Source organism: Tamandua tetradactyla, chromosome 19, assembly GCF_023851605.1.
Source record: "Tamandua tetradactyla isolate mTamTet1 chromosome 19, mTamTet1.pri, whole genome shotgun sequence".
In the NCBI taxonomy this organism is placed as follows: domain Eukaryota; kingdom Metazoa; phylum Chordata; class Mammalia; order Pilosa; family Myrmecophagidae; genus Tamandua; species Tamandua tetradactyla.
In genome coordinates, this window is record NC_135345.1 from 5,515,859 (window position 1) to 5,533,846 (window position 17,988).

The 17,988-nt window shown below is 56.3% G+C and overlaps 1 protein-coding gene and 1 non-coding gene across 2 annotated transcripts in view; one reads left to right on the top strand and one right to left on the bottom strand.

Moving 5' to 3' along the window:
• The window catches only part of SORCS2 (sortilin related VPS10 domain containing receptor 2), a 539,078-nt gene that overhangs the window by 408,704 nt on the left and 112,386 nt on the right, over positions 1-17,988 (bottom strand). The gene's annotated exons all lie outside the window — the stretch shown is intronic.
• Positions 4,898-5,001, top strand: LOC143663751 (U6 spliceosomal RNA). The gene has a single exon (XR_013166137.1). It is a non-coding gene; the product is annotated as a U6 spliceosomal RNA (small nuclear RNA).

Here is a 17,988-nt window from a genome sequence, read left to right on the forward strand (position 1 = left end):
CAGGCACCCGGAATCAAACCCGGGTCTCCGGCATGGCAGGCAAGACCTCTGCCTGCTGAGCCACCATGGCCCACCCTAGACAAAGGTTTTTTACTAAAGAAAAGCCAGCATGAGCTCGGCCTCCCTGTCACCCACCCCCATAGATTGAACTCCCGCCAAATGCTGTGTGTTCAGGGTGAGGGCCCCTGTTAAGCGTCTCGGGGGGGGCTGGGGGAAGCTGGGACCCCAGTATCTGGGAGGGCTTTTCCTTTCTGTATTTGGCTCTGCCTGAAGCTCTCACCAGCTTCCACAACTCCCAGGTGGGCCCGCCAGGTGGGTCTGCCCAGGTGGGCCTCCCCAGGCAGAGGGCTGTGCCTAGGTGGGCCAAGTGTGTACTCTGCCTGCCCTGTGCAAGCAGACCACCTCCGGCCAGCCCAGGTCATGGGTGCTGCCTGCAGGAGGGAGATCGGGTGCCTCTCAAAGCCCCTACTGAGCAGTGAGAGTATGGACCTCTGCTTCCTTCTCGGGAGCTCTGAGTCACAGGACTTGGAAAGAGCCTCCTGATTCTTTCCCAGAGCCCGGGCTCCAGGCCAGCAGAGATTCAAAGCCTCCAAGTTGGCCTTCCTGCAGGAGGGTCCCGGGTTACCCGGGACTCGGGGTAAGCCCACCCAGCCTGACCCTCTGTTGTCTGTCAGGGTTTTCTGCCTGGGCCACCTGAGGCTCAGGGCCCCGGGGCCTCCTCTGGGCTGCTCGCACCCCTGGGGTCAGGGGAGTGCTGGGAACAGGGCTGCTGGGACAGGGACTCACCCTCAGGCCAGAAGAGCCCAAGGAGGTCTCCATGTGGGAACCGAGGTCACGAGAAGGGCTGACCCTGGCCAACGCCACGGAACAGGTTGGTGGCAAAACCAAGACAACACAGAAGCATCTGTCTTGCTCTCCCACTAGACTGTAAGTCCACGAGGGCAGAGGCTGCCCATTAGTTCCTTAGCTCAGAACACAAGGGAAGTGCTCTAGAAGTGTTTTATGAATGAATGAATGAGTGAACAAACTTCAGACTCCCTGCCCAACGCTGGTCCTTACACAGCCTGCCACAAGATTCGCCTCTAAAATGGGACAATCTCAGCCCCCGCCTCCAGGGAGGGAAAGCAGGCATGAGGAACATCTGTCCAGAGCCAGGGCGTCGCCCAGCACGTGGCAGGATGGGGCGAGAAGGAAGCCGCTGAGACACGTGCCAGGGGCGCCCCTGACCCCAGGGGACAGAAGCTCTTCAAGGCCTTCAAGGGCAGAGTGTGCTCGGCCACCCGGAGAAGGCGAGACAGAGCTGCGGGGGCCACACGAGGCCTTCGTCAGCCTGGGGAGGGGCCCAGGGCCTCAGGGAGGCAGACGCGGAGGTGGGGGGGAGGGGTGGGAATATGCCCCTCAGGGCACGGGCACAGCGCGGGGCAGGACCAGGGTGCCCTTCAGGGCTGGCGGACCCTGGGGGGAAGGCGGGCAGCCTGGAGCCCAGAGCCCAGTGAGGGCTGGTGCCTGCACTGGGCTGCCCAAATTCGCATCTTCCGAGAACCTCAGAATATGACCTTATTTGGAAAATAGGGTCTTTGCAGATGGAAAGTAGGGTGAGCCCTAAAGGCAATGAGGGGAGTCTTTGTAAGAAGAGGAGGAGCGCAGGGAGGGCCCGGGTGGGGCGGGGGCAGAGGGTGGCGTGACGCAGAGAGGCAGAGGGTCGTGTGACACACCAAGGAGCCCAGGAGTGGCCACAGACTAGGAAGCTGCTAGAAGCAAGGACGGGCTCTTCCTTGGAACTCTCCAGGCAGCACAGCCGTCATCCAAAATGACTGCGGTCCTTACACGAGAGTCATGTGAAAGCACAGACACGGGGACCCAGAGGAAGAGGCCAGGGCACGGGGGCCGAGGCTGAGATCTGCGCCTACAAGCCAGGCGGCAGCCGGGATTACTGACCTGGCCTCCAGGACCCCCAGGGAACACATGCCCGTGGCCTTAGTCCCCCTTCTGGGTACACTGCTATGGCGGCACCAGGAGACCGACATAGGCCTGACCTCCCAGGCCCACCAGCTCCCAGGCGACCCAGATCGGAAAGGGGGCAGGGGAGCCTGGGCTCCACCTCGGGGTGACACAGCCCCGGGAGGGCTCGCCAGGCAGCTGGGGGCAGGGGCGGAGGCCCAGAGGCCCCTGGACCGCAGAAAGGCCACTGCCTCCCGCCCGGCTGCCATCAATGGAGCCGTTGACGGGGGAGGGCGTGCTGGCCCCGTGCCAGCCTCCCCCTGCCCCGGAGCTGCCCTCCAATCCCCCACCTCCTGCACTTCCTGCCCCCCGACACGCGGGGCCTGCGGAAGCTCGGCTGGCCTCTGGCCAGGGCCCAGCCGGACGGGGCCTCCTGCCTCTTCAGCTGCCCCAGGCTCTGGAGGAGGACACAAGAGTGACAAGGACCCGCGTGTGTGGTAAGGCTGCTGTCACTGTGGGGTCCTGGGTAAGGCAAGGCTGCTTGAGGCACCCAGCAAAGCACGCGCCCGGCCTACCTCGGTGACACAGCTGGCCTGGGAGCACCTGGCTCGGAAGAGAGGGGGCGTGAATGAGCTGGGGGTCCAGCCGAGAGCACAGTAGAGTGTGGGGGCTGCTCCTGGGCAGGGGGTCCCAGCCAGCTGAGGGACCCAGGACTATTTCTGCAGCTCTGTTTCCTCCCATGTGGAATGGGGAGAATCCCTCCCTGTAGGGGTCCTTAGGACCGGGAGAGCCTGCACCAGTCTAGCACCTCCGTGCCTCAGTTTCTCTGATTGTAAAACTGGGGCAGAGAGGGCCCAGTGCCCTGTTTTACCATCCAGACTTAAGCAAGCCAGGGTCCGGCTTCACCATCACAGAAGCTGACGCCCCGAGCTGAGAATTACGCACCAGCAGAGCCCTACACCCGGGCCCTGCACCACAGGGTGCTCTGGTCTTGGGACCATTCCTTTATTCAGCTAGGATTTGGTGCCGCTGCCTCCTGGCCCTGGGAAGGAGGTAGAGGTGACTGCAGGGACAGGGGCTGGGGGCCCATGGTTGTCAGGTTCCCAAGGCTTGGACGCTGGGCTATGCAGCAGGGAGCCGGGTTCCCAGCACGCGTGGCACACCCCATTACCCAGCCCTTCCATCCCCACCTCCACTGGGGAGGCGGCCCTGCTCTCCTCCTTGTACAGGTAAGGAGACTAAGGCAAGGGGGCACCCCAATTTGCCCAAGGTCCCCCAGAGCCTGGGTCTGCTCAGCAAGCACTTAGTGGAGCACGGCCTGACTCCCTGCCCAATTGCGTCCACCCCCCTGTGCTGCCTACAGGACAAGCTCATGCACCGTAACTCTCCTGGACCCCCCCATTTCCCACTCTCTGTCTTATGATTCTCTCAACCCCAGCTCCAGAGGCTCCCAGCACGTGGCCTGTTCTTACCTTCCCCTGCACACGCTCATCCCTCATCCAAAATACCCTTCCTCTGCTTTCCTGTACTGTGAAATGCACTGAACTATAACAGCACACCTCCTCCGAGCAGCCCTTCCCGCCTGCCCCCCGTCTCCTCCATCAGGGGCATCAGGCACCTCCCCAGGGTTCCCACCCTCCCGGGGTCCCCTCCACCAGCTACATGGGTTGTGCTGCTTGTTTTTGAGCCTGCAGCCGCCTTGGCTGGTGACCTGAGGGCGGCACCTGGCACACAGTAGGTGCCCAGCAGACACTCACAGCATGATGGAGGTAGCACACCGGTGCCGTCCACCACTTTGTGCCCATGGAGCAAGGAAACTCCAGAGGAAAGTCCCAGATGCTCAGGCTGGAAGGAGTCTCAGCCCACCTGATCCCCTATCTGAGAAGGAATGCACATGAAAACACCCAGCCAAGGGGACTTCCAGAGCTATTTGCCTACCCCCCAGGATGGGGAGCTCACGACCTGACAGGAAAGCCCAGTCCATACTCAAACAGTCAAAATTGCAAAATCAATGTTCAATGGAGCTGCCCCCTGGGTCCTAGGTCAGCCCTTGGACCCCAGCAGAGGCCCCTTGACAGCCTTGCAGACGTGTGAAGGCAAGGTTTCCGTGAACTTCCCCCTTCTGGGATAAACAGGACCGCTTAGCTCCTTCTTCCTTCCTTTCTTCCTTCCTTCTTTCTTTCCTTCTCTCCTTTCCCACCCTTCATTCCTTCCCTCCTTCTTTCCTCCCTACCTCCCTTCCTTCCTTCCTTCCCTTTCCCCTTCCCCTCCTTCCCGCACTGTGGACAGACTAGCCATCATGCGAAGGGAGTGGGCCAAGGGGAAAAGGCCCTCAGCAGCCCCCGACTCCCTGTGCCCCGTCTCCTCCTCTGTAAATGGAGGTAGGTAACACCCGTCCCTACAGCAGAGGGGCCAAGAGGGGCCCAGGAGAGGGTGCACGGAAGCCTGGGGCCCTCAGCCAGGTGATACACCCACACCTGGGAGCCTGGCAGGCCGCACATCTGCCCACCCCGACTCGCTTCCCCCGGGCCGGGAACCGCCTGCCACCCTCCTTCCCGTTGGGCAGGGGGTGCGAATACCGCGTCTCGGGCCAGGCTGAGAGGAGCTGACTCGAGCCCGGGGCAGGAGGCCGGCATGGCAGGCACAGCCACCGCCCTGAGCTGCCACCCTCCGGGCAGATGCGGGGGCCTGGCCGCTGGCTGGTCCAGCTCGGCCATCACACACGACCAGCTCTGTCCTCTCCTCTCCACCTTCCCCATCACTGAAGAGCAAATGAAGCACAAGGGGTTCTGCTGGCTGCCGTAGGAAGGAGGGAGTTTCCTAGAGAGTGCCTGGGAGCCCAGGAAGGGTGTGTGGCAGGTGGGGCCGGGAGCCCGGGGCACGGGGCCGGGAGCCCGGGGCACAGGCCCAGGGACCCCTCAGCCGTGCTTCTCCACGTAATTGAAATGTGCGGTGAGTGCTGGCTCCGGCGGCACATATACTAAAATTGGAACGATACAGAGATGAGCATGGCCCCTGTGCAAGGATGACACGCAAATTTGTGGCATGTTCCATATTTAAAAAAATAAATAAAATAAAATAAAAATGTGTCATGAGCGGGCGCAGGGCAGTAAATCAACATCCACTTGTCAAGGGGTCACCCCGCGCGGCTCCAAGCCTATGTCCTCCGAGGACAGCTGGGGCAGGTGGGCTTGCTGGCAGGCCACCCTCCCTGCCAGGCCCTCTCTGTGAGCTGCAGGGGAGCTGGCTAGATGCAGGGGCCCCGGGGAGGCAGTTAGAAAGCCGCGCTTCCTCCGCCCCAGGGGGCTCCCGATTCCCAATTCCTCTTGCTCCATGGCCCGGTCTCGGCCCCTGCAGCCACCTGCCTCCCAGCTGCGTGACTGGCCTTCCACAGCGACATCGGGTGGGACAACAAGCCACACAAAACCCAAAGCGATCTCATCAGGGCCTCTGCCAGGGCAGTCCGGCTCAGCGGAAAGGGACTGGGCTTTACAGCTGGACTGCCTGGGTTTGAATCCCAGCCCCTCCACTGTTGGCTGTGGGGTTCAGGGCACCCCACTCTCAGAGCCTGGAGCACCCGTGTAAAACAGGAGGCACCTATGGGAGAAATGCCTCACAGTAGTCTGGACCTCCGATGACGGGACAGATGTGACATGTGGCACACCGTGGTGCCTGGCAAACACCTGTCCATGCACCCTTCCATGGGATGTGTGGTGTAATCAAGAGCACTCTCCTTCAAACAATAACTTGAAGCCAGAACGCTATTTCCCAGCTCTCGCAGGGTTCTCCCACGTGGTCCTTCAGTGATCCTGGAAAGAGGTGATTCTGCTCCCATTTCTCAGATGGGGAGACTGGGACTGGGGGCGAATGAGCCAGGAAGCAGCGAACCAGGGCCTGATAGCAGGCTGGCTACTCCTGCTCCCTGGCCAGCTGGCAGGGGTTTTCTCGTGATTAAGCAGGTTCCTGGGGAGGGCCTCCCACAGCCCCTCCACAGCAGCAGCTGTGCTGATAACAGCCTTGCCCCTCCTTCCTGACCAGGGCACAGCCAACACCTCCAGGGAGCCTCCGAGAACCTCCCAGCCATCCTGACACCTGCCCTTCTCTCCTGCCCTCACACACGGTGCTTGTTTCCAGCACCGTGCATGCGGCCAGCAGAACTTGGCCTTCTTGAGGCCAAGGACTGCATCTGAACCCCTTAGGCCAACAGCATGTCACTGCATGGTTTTAAACTGAACCCCACTAAAGAAGCGCAGAGGATACATTTCACTCGGATCCCAGTAACTGAAAAAGCTGTGCTTCTTACACAGCCAATTTGCTCTATCTATGGACCTTAGGATTCTTACAGCCATGTGTCTCCCTTTTTGCCTTGGCTGCTAGGAGGCTCATATCTACATTTGGGTCTCTTCTTTTTCTACCATTATCCACCCAGCATACAAATTCTGTCAGTTATTTATTTATTTCATTTACAGATTCTAAGCAAGTGACCTAAAACTATTTGTGGAATTAGACAGTTACACAAATAATACTTTGAATCATTGCTGAGTAATAACTCTGTAACAACACATTATATATAAAGTACTTTCCTAGATAACACCCAGCAAATGCATGAATAGAGCAACTAGAACTAGCAGAACAGTGTAAAGGAAAAAGAGGGGATCCTTTCAGGAGCAACCAACCCTTGGCTGTCAGGATGGGTGGGGGCGGGGGTGGCAGGCCCAAGGCGGGCTCTCACTGATGGGCCCCAGCTGCTTGGTGCCCTCTGAGGTCCTGGCTCTCTCCCGGGAGGGCACTGGGATTTCAGTAGCTCCTTTCAGAACCTCATCTGAAAGGCAAAACAGCCCCCCACCCGGCCCAGTCTGAATCGGATGTTCTCCCAAGGAAAAGCCTCTTTGCAAAGCCTGGTGCCGAATGGAGGACACACACCCTGGAGCTGGTGGAGGGGACGTGACGCTTTGGAGTTGGCAGCGCTGGGGTGGGGGAGGTGTCACCGCCCCTCCCTCGTCTTCCTGCCAGCTCCCCTTTCCTGGGTGTCTGGCTTCCTTATTGAGTTGGTCATTCAACAGATTTTCATCCAGCAAGCCCCTGGGGCACCAACTCTGTGCCAGGCTGGCCAAGACCCTGGCAGAGCTGAGACGAACCCAACTTGGGGCCTGCCCTGGAGAAGCTCAGGGTGCAGTGGGAGGCAGGGCAGGCACAGCAGCTAGGGTGGCAGTGCAGCCTGCGGGGGGAGGAGGGGAAGGGAGCACATGTCCCGAGGGAACCGCATGTGCAAGGGATGCAGGAAAACAGGGGTATGGCTGGGCGCTGCAGCAAGGCCAAATTGGAGGGTAGGGCCGGGCAGGAGGGCTGTGGGCCACGGAGGGCTGGTGGGGTGGGGGGCACCATGCAATGGAAGCCTGATTCTGGAACCATGGAGAGCCACGCTTCTGTGCTAATAAATGAGGGGTCAGAATGAGGCTCCATCACGTCCAGTTATGAAAACGCCCGGCCCCTGTGGTGACCTTATACCCTCTCCCCAGACCCTCTGTGCATTGCCATGGCCTCCCCAGCACACACCCCGCGCCGTCTAGCCTCTCACCCGTACTCTTCCCCCCGCCCCTTCTCTGCCACCCCTTTGCACACCGCCCCCTGCCCCACTTGGCTCAGCACCTGTCCATTGCAGCAGGTTTGCTTCTTCGCCCTTGCTGTCCTCTCTGCTCCCACCTCCATCTCTGCCCTTGAGTACAAGTGTCCAGTGACAGGGTTTCCTGGGTTTAGCCCCTGGCTGTCAGGAGGGGGGGTCTTGGCTGGCAAACCCCCCGTCAGACCACCTGCTCTTAACCCAGGCTGTCAGATCACACTGTATGTCCCCCACAGCTTGGGGAGGAAAAGTCCTGTTTCTAGCTGGGATCTCACTTTGAACAAGCCAGTGGCCCTGCTTTCTCCATTGTTCCAACCAGACAAGTCTTTGCAGACAGCAAGCAAAGAGCCACCACGTAAAACAGCCAAGTCACCTCACTTCCTCAATGGCTTCTTCTTGCAGCTAAAATAAAATAGAATCCCTTCCCCAGCCAGCAGCCCACAAGACCCCAGTGATCTGAGCGCCCCCCTGCTCCTCATCCTGGAACACTCTTCCCTGCCCTCCCTACTTGCTGACCCTTGAACGTGCAAAGCGCATTCCCCCCTCAGGGCCTTTGCCCTGCCGTCCCCCTATTGAGGATGATCTGTCCCTATGTCTCCACGTGGCTGGCCCTGCTCTTCATTCTGGATTGAATACATTGTCTTGAATCACATGCCCATCTCTCCCCCAGCCCCAAAGTCCCACAGTCCCTGGGCCTGCTCTGTGCCCCTTTGTCACCTGCGTCCCCTGTCGCAGCATGGAGCGTGTCGGTCCTGCCCAGCACTGAGCCCCTGAGGCCCCAGGCGCCGAGGTCCGTGCTGGTGCTTCCTTCAACGGAAGGCGGGACCTAAGCAAATGTGCCCAGCAGCTGGCTCGAGCAGCCTGGTTCTCAAACCACTCTTCCCCTTTCACCCTTGACCTTTTCTTGACCTTCCATGGGTGATTGACAGTGACACCAGGGGCCCCATCTGCGTGATGCTCGAGTAACTATGGCCAAAATCATCAAAGAGCCGTGGAGTCCTGCCCTTCATCCGGAAACAGCGGCTCATCCAAACGCGTGCATGTGTTTGTGTTTCCAAATCCCCCGTGCGCGGCCGTCTGGCATCCATCAGCTGTCACTCCAGCCATCCAGCAGCAGGCTCAGAAGGCTGCGTTCTCTAAATAAAACGTCAAAATCTTCCCAGCAGGTACGATCGCTCACCTCAGGAGGACGTGGGGATATCTGGCCTTTTCTGGACTCATCCTTTTCAGACATTGGCAAAATGCCTCCTGTTCTGCGGAGCTTCGTTTTCCATCCTTAAAATCACAGTGGGCATCCAATCTCCTGGGCCACGCATGAAGCTGTGCCAAAAGGAATCAAGAAAAGAGGACAGCAGGGCAGAGCACTGGCCAAGAGTGGCACCCACCACCTCCTCGAGCCACCACTAGTGGGAAAAGAAGAGTTCCCAAGAGTCACGGATTCTAAAACCCAGCACAGAGCTCTCTGTTTATATGCTTAATTCTAACCACTGGTGCAGAAATTTATTTTTAAGAGACAGATATTTCCCCATCTTTTAAAAAAGAGTTTACTGAGTATCATTCAGTATCAAGATACTGCAGATTTGACCATCTGCAAGAATCAGGGCAGGGAGATAACATAAAAGAGGGAAGCAGGGTGGGTGTGCCACATTAGGGAGTAGTGGAGCCTGTGGCAAAGTAGACAGCACAGGTCCTGCCCAAAGCAGGGCAGCCACCACTCTGCACAAGCAGACTGCTGACATTTGCCAAACAGATTTTTCAAGAGAAGACAGAATTCCAGATTTATATGTTAAATTTCATACTTTTTAAATGACAGAAAATCCATATAAGCTAAACAAAAAAAAAATCAGAGGGTCCAAATCATCCCTGTGGCAAGAAACCCAAAATCAACTTCACGTATGACTAGAATGGCAAGCTTCCACACTGACAGCCAATGAAAAAGGAGGCATTCCTGTTTCCAGGCATGGTACTATTTAGCTCCAGTCTATACACAATGTCCAGTGATCAGTCAAAAATTACAAGACACATAGAAAACCTTTACTCATAATCACCAAAAGGTGGAAACAACCCAAACGTCCATCTGCCAGTGACTGGATCAACACTTGTCATATATCCTCATAATGAAATTCCATTCAACAATAAAAAGGAGCAAAGTACTGAGATATGCTACAACATGAGTTGCTAAATAAAAGAGAACAGACACAAATGGCTACCAACTGTACAATTCTCCTACATGACATTCTGCAAAAGGTAAAACAACAGGAAGAAATTAGGGGATTTGGGGGAAGTGATATTTGAACTGCAGTAGTGTTGGCACAACTACACAAGTTTGTCAAAATTTAAAGTATTGTATACTCAAAAGGGCACGTTTTACCATATATCATTTGTACTTCAAATAACCCCAGAGGGAAGAAAATGGCCTAGCTTTGGCCAAGGGGCTTTGTAGGGAATAGCTTAATAATTGCTATTATTGAACAGCAATTACTAAGTGCTAATTACACATCAGTTACTGGATTATCTCAATTAATCCTCTTTGCAACTCAAGGGGTAGACTCCATCAATATCTTATAGGCAAAGTTGGGCATCACGGAGTTAACATGAGTTGCCCAAGCACTGTTGAGCAGGAGAGCTGGGATCGGCCCAGGCATGTCTGAGGCCCGAGCAGGTATCATGGGACCTAATCCCAGACCCCAGAGCTTGCAATAGAGAGTCTGCAAGCCCCAAGGGCAAAATGGGCTCCCCGTCAAGTCTCCAGCCAAGCATGGTGTCTTGACACCACACAGCACCACCTGGTAGAGCATCGGTACAGCATCGGCTCCTTAGAGCCAGGTTACCAGGGTGCAGAACCCAGCTCAGTCCCCTCCTAGCTGAATGGCCTTTAGTGACTCACCTCTCTGAGCCTCAGTTTCCATGTCTGTAAAGTGCAGGTAATATCTACCAACAGGATGGCTTGAGAACCAGACAAAAGGTATATGCCAAATTCCTAGCATGCGCTCGCCACATAGTAGGTGTTCAACAAATGGGGGCATGGCTGCTGCTGCTACAGCTGCATCTGGTGCTGCACCAGCCATTTTCTCCTCCTCACATCCTTCCGGACAACTCTCCAAACACGTGTTCATTGCTTCGGCCCCCAGACCCTGGCCAAAACAGCTTCTCTGACTTGGTATGCCCTCCCCTCTCCCACTCTTTGCTTCATTGCTCAGCTCAAACAAGACATCCTTTTCCGGCTGAAACACGCAGAAGGCTCCAGGCTATCATCTTTGAAACTGCAGGGATCCCAATGTATGCTCAGGCTCTCAGAAAACATCAACAAATTCCAAGCAAAAAGGAAGCCATAAAACCCCATCCCACCCCTGGGCCAGCAGCCCCAGGAAGCTGGCTGTGGAGGGGAAATCTGCCAGTGGGCAAGAGGAGAGCTGTGAACTGTGGCTGTCTGCAGTTGCCAACATGCTCACAGGAAACACAACCCCACCCACCCTCCTCCAGGGCTTGCAGTTGGCAGAAGGAGGATGCTGGTCTGAGCTCCAGAAGATCTGGGTTCAAGTTCTGATTCTGCCTCTCATCAGCTGAGCCACCCACTACTCTCTGGGGTGCTCCGCCCTCATCTGCAAGGTGGTCGGAGATGCCCCAGGCAGTAAGAGGCTGCTAGGAAAGGCATGCTTGTGCTCACAATATTATCTCAACTCCTCCTGACTGCCTGGCTCCTGGTCACCCACCTGACCCTCCACCTTCCCACCCCACCTGTCCTCACCTTCCATCTCACCTGTCCTCACCTCCCATTTCACCTATCCTCACCTCTCACTTCGTCTATCCTCACCTCCCATTTCACCTATCCTCACCTCTCACCTCGTCTGTCCTCACCCCAACTCACCTGTCCTCACCTCCCACCTCACCCCACCTCGTCTGTCCTCACCCCACCTCATCGGTCCTCACCCCCACCTCACCTGTCCTTACCCCCCACCTCACCTGTCAGCCACACTGCATCCAGGGTTTGCTTCCTGAGCATCTGTCACCTAACAACCTCTATCTATTTTACGCTTATCTGCGTACTGCCTGCCTCTCCGCCCCAGAAGCGCAGCACCCTGAGGCCAGCACTTCTGTATTTTTCTGGTTAATTCACTGCAGCGTCCTCCAGGCCTAGCCGTGTTTGGCACACAGTAGGTGCTCAGTTTGACATGGTCAAACGAATGTCTGGTGTCCAAATTCTGTATTTGGATCCTCTGGTTGGTGTTGCCAAGGCTACCAGGCTGTGGACAGACCCCAAAATCCCAAATGGTTGAAAGTCAAATCCTAAAGCATCAAAGGCATGGGTGGGAATGGAAGGGTTAATTTCCCACAAGGACTGAGATCAGGCAAAGCTGACCCAGGAAGGTCTCCGTTTTTCCCTGTCTGGATAGCTCACCAGGTTCCAGACAGCCGTGCCCTTTCATCTCGAGCAACGAGAGCGTCAGTTTCAGCTTCAGAGCACCAGCGCACCTGGACAGGCCACTGCACGTGTCTGCAGACTTGCTGACCTCCCAGGTTCCCAGGGCTGAGTCTCCCACCTGCCTGCTCCCAGCAGCAAGGGTGCACTTGGGGCGAAGGGAAAGATGCAGGACCCACTGCACCTGGAGACTGGTCTGCGAGGCCAGGAAAGGTGAATGAACCTGCGTGTCCCAGTGGCCGAAAGCACTGGGCCCAAGGGAGGAGAGTTCTCCTACGATCTCCAGTCCAGTTTCATGGAGCCCCTGCAGCAGCCCGGGCTTGCAGCTAGGTGTTGGGGACCCTTCTCCTCCTTGCCGGAAGGGCCGGTGTCTTTGATTTGGGGGTGCAGGTAGAGAGGGAGCAGCAGAATGTAGGGAGAAGCCCAGGGCACTGGACTCCGATCCTGGCTCCCCTGACTACAGCTGGACAGTCTTGGACAAATGACTTAACTTCTCTGAGCCTCAGTTTCTTCACATGTAAGGTGAAGATAATGATGGTAGTTCCTCCACTGGCCATTGTGGGGAGGCTGATGTGTTCATTCCAACAAAGCTTTAGGGGAGAGGCCGCAGGCAGTGGGAGTCATTAAACATCATCAGCCACTAGCAGGCCACCCCCAGGCCTGGGTCAGCCCTGCTGCAGCCCAACTGTCACCAGATACCACCGGCTTTGGGGAGCCCCAACACTGGCTGTACTAAACCAGCTGGTCCTGTGGCCCCCAGTGGGTTCTGTTTCTATGCATTTGTTCAATCAGCTGAAACTTGGAATGGGGAGGGAGGAAGTGCATGGGATATGTGTGTAAACAGTTTGTAATTCCTATGATGTGATGGAGGGCTCAGGGCGTGTCAGGCAGGCCCAAACAGGCACGGATGAAGATGGACAGTTACAGAGGAAGCAGGAGGCGGGAGAGGCGAGGCTGGGAGGGGGAAGGGATAACTGGGCTCAGGCACACGGTCGGTGAGCACTGGGCACACACACAGAAGGGCGCATGGCAGGCGCACTGCCACCCCCGCCCCCAGTGCCCATTCCCGGGCACTGCATTAGACGCATGCCCCATGCCGCAGACATGTCAGGTCTGCGTGGACACACCCCGTGTGTGCATGTCCTGCCTTTGGGGGCTGCCTCCCCTGGCCCTCCCCAGCCCCCCACCCCACCCCAACTCCTCCGCAGGTCGCAGTGTAGACGGCCCTTTCCGGTACCCCTCCCGCAGCACTGGCGCCGCTGTTCACTGCCCTGCGGTCTCACCTGCCTTCCACAGCAGTGGCCAGTCACCTCTTGTCCAGCTGCAACTCCTCGGCCAGGGGCTGCCCAGGCATGTTCTGAGTGGGGCGAACAGCAGGACTTTTGATCCCCATTTATTTCTCATACAAGCCCCCTTTGGGCTTTCTCCCATGAGTCAGCCCGTCATCCTTAGCTAATAACAAGAGTTCACTTTGTCTAACTTGAGCACTTTATAGTCATCTCATTTAGTACTGCAAAGCTCAGATAACTTGTCCAGGGTCAGATTGCAAGTGCCAATGAGGACATCACGAGCTGGCACTTTCAGAACATTACCTGTGCCTTCCTAAGCCTTTAATTCATGGTCACCTGTTCATCCCAGACACTGCACCTGGGGCTGGGAAACACCAGCTTGTAGTATGTGCTCATCAGAATAGTGCTGACTAAAGTCTCCTCTCTGCCTTTTCTGGTATCCTAGATACCTAGTACAGTGTCTGAGATACAACAGATGCTCAATAAATATTTGCTTTTGGATGGATGGATGGATGGATGGGGGATGGATGGATGGGGGATGGATGGATGCATGAATGCATGAATAAATGGATTAACATATAGATGGAATGTTGTATGATGGAATAAAGGAAGGAGGGGGAGGAAGGGAGAGAGAGAGAAAGGGAAGGAGGGAGGAAGGGAGGAAGGAAGGAGGGGAAAGAGGGTGGGAGGGGGGAGGGAGGAAGGGTAAAGTAATAGGTGACTGTATTTATGGATGGATGGATGGGAAGATGAATGGTTTGGTGGAAGAATGAATGGATAGGTGAAGAGAAGGATGTGTGGATGGAGGAATGGATGGATGGATGGATGGAAGGATGGATGGATGGATGGATGGATGGATGGATGGATGGATGGATGGATGGAAGGATGGAAGGATGGAAGGATGGAAGGATGGATGGATGGATGGATGGATGGATGGATGGATGGAAGGATGGATGGATGGATGGATGGATGGGTGGATGGATGGATGGATGGATGGAAGGATGGATGGATGGATGGATGGATGGAAGGATGAATGGATGGATGGATGGATGGATGGATCATGGGCAGACCCAGTCCCCTCCTCAGTGCTGAGAAGACAGAGAAACTGAGACAGAGCAGCTGGTCACTGGGGAGAGAGGCTGTGGATGCAAATCAAGAGAGCAGAGGACAGAAGGAGTTAGGGACCTAAAAGAGAGATAAAGAGTCAGGAGGTCTTTGGAGGTGAGAGAGTCCTCATGAGGGAGAATGGAAGGCTTAATGGAAAATGTGGCAATTGGGCTGCTCCTATAAAAATTAATGCAGAAGCTATAGGAGAAGGGTCTTCCCAGAAGGATAGATGGTGATGTGCTGGTTTGAAACTGTTGTGTATCCAGAAAAGCCATGTTCTTCTAATCCAATCTTGTGGGGGGCAGACCTATAGTTTGGGTGGGACATTTTGATTAAGTTGTTTCCATGGATATGTGACCCCACCCATTCAAGGTGGGTTCAATCCTTTTACTGGAGTCCTCTATGAAGAGAATAAGAGGCAGAAAACATAGAGAGAGCTCAGAGCTGACATAGAGGGCAGAGAGATGAAACCAAGAGACACAGATGTTTGGAGATGCTAAGCTAAGAGATGAAATCCAGAGTCTGCCCTGGAGAAGCTAAGTGAAGACCCACAGATGCTTAGAGAGAAAGCCACTGGGATCAGAAGCCAAAAGCAACAAACCAGGAGCTAGAACCAGCAGCCACCAGCCACAGGCCTTCCCAGCTGACGGAGTGTTCCAGATGCCGGCAGGCTTTTCTCCAAGTCAAAGCGTCTTTCTCTGGGTGCCTTAATGTGGACATTTTCACGGCCTTAGAACCGTAAATGTGTGACCTAATAAATCTCCTTTATAAAAGTCATTCCATTTCTGGTACATTGCATTTCGGCAGCTTTAGCAAAGCAGCAGGGTGGGAAAGCGGTGCTTTGCTGCCTGAGAGTCACCACGTTTCTCATCTGCTCCTCCCTGAGCCCCGTCTCCTCCCGCAGCACGAGCCCCTCCCAGAGCGAGCAGACAGGTAGGGAGGGTTTATTGCTTTTATTGATTCAGATCACGTTGCACATCTATTTGGGTGAGAGCCCAGGATGTGAGTTACACAAATAGAAATAGGAATGCGTGCATATTGAGCACCTCCTGCACGCGGGTGCCCGACACGTGATCTCATTCACTTTGACAACAGCCTTGTTGTGGTCACATTGAACATCTCACACATGGGGAACCCCCTGCCCGGGACGCACAGCCAAGGCAGGCAGAGGTGTGAGCCCAGCATGGCTCGACTCAGAAGCCCACGACCGCTGGCACAGTGGGGGCTGGAGTGGGATCAAGGGACAAGGTAAGACTCGGCACCGACACGTACGACACTTGGCTTTCACACCAGTTCCTGGGCAGACATGGCAAAGTCAGTTTCCAAGACCCCTGGGCCCCGCTTGCTCTCCACTGAACATTTCTTAACAATTCATCAGGATGCATTAAGAAAATCCATAACTCTCTTAGGAATGCTGGGGAGAGGTCTATAAACACCCAGCAGGGGGTCTCGGGCTCACTGCCTCTCACCCAGCCTCTCTGCAGACCCCGGTGGGTGGGCTGCGTGGCTGCGATCCCCACCCCCACCCAGCGTGGCTGCATGGATTCCCACTGCAGCCACACGAGAGAAACAAGAGAAGGTGGGTACACTGCTGAAAGCACCACTCCTTGGGAGAAGCAGAGGCTCTGAGGTTCTGGAAACTTCTTAGATGTAATAATACCAGCTGCTGTCCACCCTCGTTCCCCAAACTTCACTCTTACATCCCGGGAGCACCCCCTCCATGGCAGGCTCTGGGGTCCAGAGATGACAGAGCCTCCCTTCCTGTCCTCATGGGGTCCCAGGTAGGTGGGGCCGCTGGTGAGAAGTGAGAGAAGCACGGCTGGGCCAGGAAACAGGAGTGGAGGGCACGGACTCAGCACGGGGAAACCCGGGGAGGTGGCCCAGCTGTCCTTGGAAGAAGTGATGCTGGAGCCAGGTATGGAAAGACAAGCTGGGTTTTGCCAGGCAGAGAAGGAAGAGGAGGGCCTTCTGTGCCAAGCCAGGCGTGTTGGGGAACGGGTGGGGGTGCCTGGGAAAACAGGAGCAGGAGACGGGCTGGAAACAGGACGGGCCAGCTCACAGAGGCTCGGACTCAATCCCACGGCACTGGGGAGCCACTGTCGGTCTCTGAGCGGGGGAATGACATCGTCAGATCCATCACTGGAAATGCCATTTCGGTTCAGCATGAATGTCAGAGGAGCCCAGGGGGGCTCAAAGGGGCAAAGCCAGTGGTGAGGCCGCTCAGAACGGACACCCGAGCCCACACAGGTTCTAGGCAAAAGACATTGTCAACGCTGGTTTTATCTCCTGCCCTTTCTTAACCCCTGGCTTGAGCCAATGTGCATTTTTTGTCTTCCCCAGGTTCACCCCTTCTCCTCTTGACCCAGCTTCCTCCCCTGCGGACCATCCTCTCCCTGACCTCTGCCCCACGCTCCACCCAAGAATCCCCTGCTCCTCCTCTCTTTATCCCCTTGCACCTCTCAGAGGCCACAGAGAACAAGTAGCCTGGCGTTTGCATTTCCCTCTCCTGCCCGTGTCTCCTCTATCACCTGTGAGGGCTCCAGGAGGGCCGTGTCCTGGCCACCTGGTCTCCCCAGGACCCCACACAGTGGGTGCTCAGTGATTTTCCATCAACAGAATGAATAGCCTGCCTAGTGCCCAGACCACGCCATAGCATGTCCCTCTGAATCAATCATCTCTATATTCCCACTGCTTTTCCAAACAGTAGGCGCTTAATGAATGCCTCGGAAATGAATTCAGCATCGCTGCCACCCATAGCCCGGAGTGAAATGGACTGCTCTGTCCTCCCGCAGCCCGGGCTCTGGTGGGGTGGCGGGGCAAGAGAAAAAGGGAAAGGGCCGCGCCCCGACGTTCCCCACGGGTACACATCCACCAGACAAGGGGCGGGTAGCGCTGCGGGGTGCACGGGGCCTGGTGCCGCGCGGACCTGGACTTCCGGAAGGTCCTGCTAAACTCCTCACTCTGCAGCTCGACCCCCCAGCATCTCCCACCCCAATCAGGCAGCGGAGCCCAAGTCCCCACCATGGTCGGCAAGCCCCCAGTTATTGCCACCCTCTCGTCCCCACCCCCATTTTCCCCCCCGGCCTCCCACTCTCCCCCTCGCTCACTCGGGTGCAGCCTCGCTGACCGCCCTGCTGCTCCTCAAACTCGCCAGGCCCCTCTCACTCCCGAGCCTTGGCACTGGCTGTGCCCTCCACCCAGAGTGCCCTTGCTGCCCCCATCTCATCATAGCCCCACCTCCCTCCTTCAGACCTGTGCGTGTTCTCAGGAGGCCTCTTGGCCACTCTATTTAAAATCACAACATGCTTTCCTCCAGGTTGCACCGTTCCGAGTGGGTTGAATGGAGTCCCCCAAAAGGGACGTCCACAGCCTATTCCCCAGAACTTGTGAACTCTCAGCCTATTCCCAGAACCTGTAAGTGTGACCTTATCCAGAAAAGGGGTCTTTGCAGACTTAATTAAGTTCAGTATTTCAACATGAAGATCATCCTGGGTTACCATCTGGTATCCCCTTCTGTCTCCATGATTCTCTCCCCCACTGACCCAGCACCTTTGGGAGAGCAGGGTCTGGTCTGCTTCACCACCACATCTTCAGGTTCCTCCATGGTGTGT